Source organism: Momordica charantia (genome assembly GCF_013281855.1).
Source record: "Momordica charantia cultivar OHB3-1 chromosome 6 unlocalized genomic scaffold, Mcharantia_2.0 BLBB01000006.1, whole genome shotgun sequence".
Classification (NCBI taxonomy): Eukaryota; Viridiplantae; Streptophyta; class Magnoliopsida; order Cucurbitales; family Cucurbitaceae; genus Momordica; species Momordica charantia.
In genome coordinates, this window is record NW_028275164.1 from 15698630 (window position 1) to 15700651 (window position 2022).

At 42.4% G+C, this 2022-nt stretch overlaps 1 non-coding gene across 1 annotated transcript; it reads right to left on the reverse strand.

Moving 5' to 3' along the window:
• Positions 1-969: 969 nt before the first annotated feature.
• LOC148210772 (small nucleolar RNA R71) lies at positions 970-1075 on the reverse strand. Its single transcript, XR_015792104.1, has one exon. It is a non-coding gene; the product is annotated as a small nucleolar RNA R71 (small nucleolar RNA).
• Positions 1076-2022: the final 947 nt, after the last annotated feature.

Consider the following 2022-nt stretch of genomic DNA (forward strand, 5'->3'; position numbering starts at 1 on the left):
CACTCATTTCAACGTTCACTATTCATTAAAACTTTAGAGTTTGGAAATTATTTAGAAGTCCTTGAGGATCGATACTTGGATACTCCATCCATTTTATATTACTCTGACAGGTGTGCGCTTGCATCTATAGAATTGTTACCACGCTTAGTGCGTGCGTTCAGCATAACGCTAGTCAAGTTTTTGGCGCCGTTGCTGGGGACTTTAGTTTTAAAATTATTTTCAAATTCTTTTAGTTTTTATTTTTGTGAATTGTTGTTGGGTGTAATTTCCATCCACCGTTTTTGTTCTATATTTTTGATCGTTTATCTCACAAGGGTAAGTTAAAGTGCATGAGCACAAGATCTTTTCTTCTACCCCTTGACCCTGAGATTGAGCGGACCCTTCGAAAAACTCGAAAGGAGCAAAGACTTCGAAAACAACTAGAAAAGCAAAAAGAGAGAGAAGGTGAAATCAGTCCTGAAAGTGAGGTAGAGAGTACGAGCACATCAATGGCAGATATTCCACCTCGTGATCCGGTTGATCCACCTGCTGTTAACGGTAATATGAGGGATCATGCAAGAAATGATGAATTCAACCATATCCAGATGGCGGACAACAGAGACGTGGCAATGCGAGAATATGCCACCACTGCTTTTCAGAACTTTGATTCAGGGATAGTCAACCCTATTCCAGCCCACGCAAACTTTGAGCTTAAACCAATGATGTTCCAAATGTTGCAGACAATTGGACATTTTGGAGGGCAGGAACATGAGGATCCACATGATCATCTGAAATCATTCATTCAAATTGCAAATGCATTTCGATTACCTGGTATAACAGACGATGCTCTTAGACTAACACTTTTTCCATTTTCTTTGAAGGACCAAGCTAGAGCATGGCTCAATGCATTTCCACTGGGATCCATCACCACATGGGGGTCGTTAGTGGAGAAGTTCTTAACAAAATTCTTCCCACCTACTCGCCACGCTGATATCAGAGAGGAGATCATCTTCTTTAGACAGTATGATCGTGAACCTGTTCACGAGGCGTGGGAAAGATTTAAAGAACTAATCAGGAAATGTCCGAACCATGACTTGCCGGCATGCATCCAGATAGAACATTTCTTTAGAGGTTTAGATCATCCTACTAAGATGATGCTAAACAATGCTGCCAACGGAGCCTTTACAAAGAAGACATTCAACGAGATAGTTGACATCCTAAATGACTTAGCTTCACACAACAAACTATGGTGTTCGCAAAGATCTAGGGCAGCACCAAAGAAGCAAGATCCAGCTGAAGTTTTGGCTCTGGACATTGCGACCTCGATGCAAAAAGAGATGGTTACAATGAACCAGAGGCTAAAAGAGATGGCATTGGGAATAAAAAATCCATTAGCCACGCCGATACAACCTGTGCAGTCGGATTATTGCACTCCTGCCCCTGTTTGCCAAGTCAACGATCTTATTTGTTCATTTTGCAGTGAAAACCATATCTATGATAATTGTCCACATAACCCTGCTTCCGTTTTTTATGTAGGACATGGGAACAATAGGAACTTTAACCCATATTCGAACACCTACAACCCAGGTTGGATGCACCACCCTAATTTCTCATGGGAAGGTCAAGGAGGTTCGAGCGGTTTTAATCAAGGGCAGAGCCAGCAGAACAAGCAGCCCTATGTTCCACCTACACAGCAATACATCCCGCCGCCGCAACAGCAGTACAATCAGAGAACACAGACTCCACCAGTTCAAAATAACAACTCAAATCTTGAGAATATGATGAAGGAGTACATGGCCCGAACCGACGCAGTGATACAATCCCAAGCGGCATCAATGAGGAATTTCGAGACCTAATTGGGACAGCTCGCCAATGAATTGAAGAATAGACCACAAGGTTCTTTTCCAGGCCATACTGAATTACCAAAACGAGAAGGGAAAGAATAGTGCAAAGCTGTCACCCTTAGGAGTGGACTGGCATATGATGGACCAACAATGCCAACAACAGATGTACAGATTCCGTCCACTAAACCAATTGTAAAGA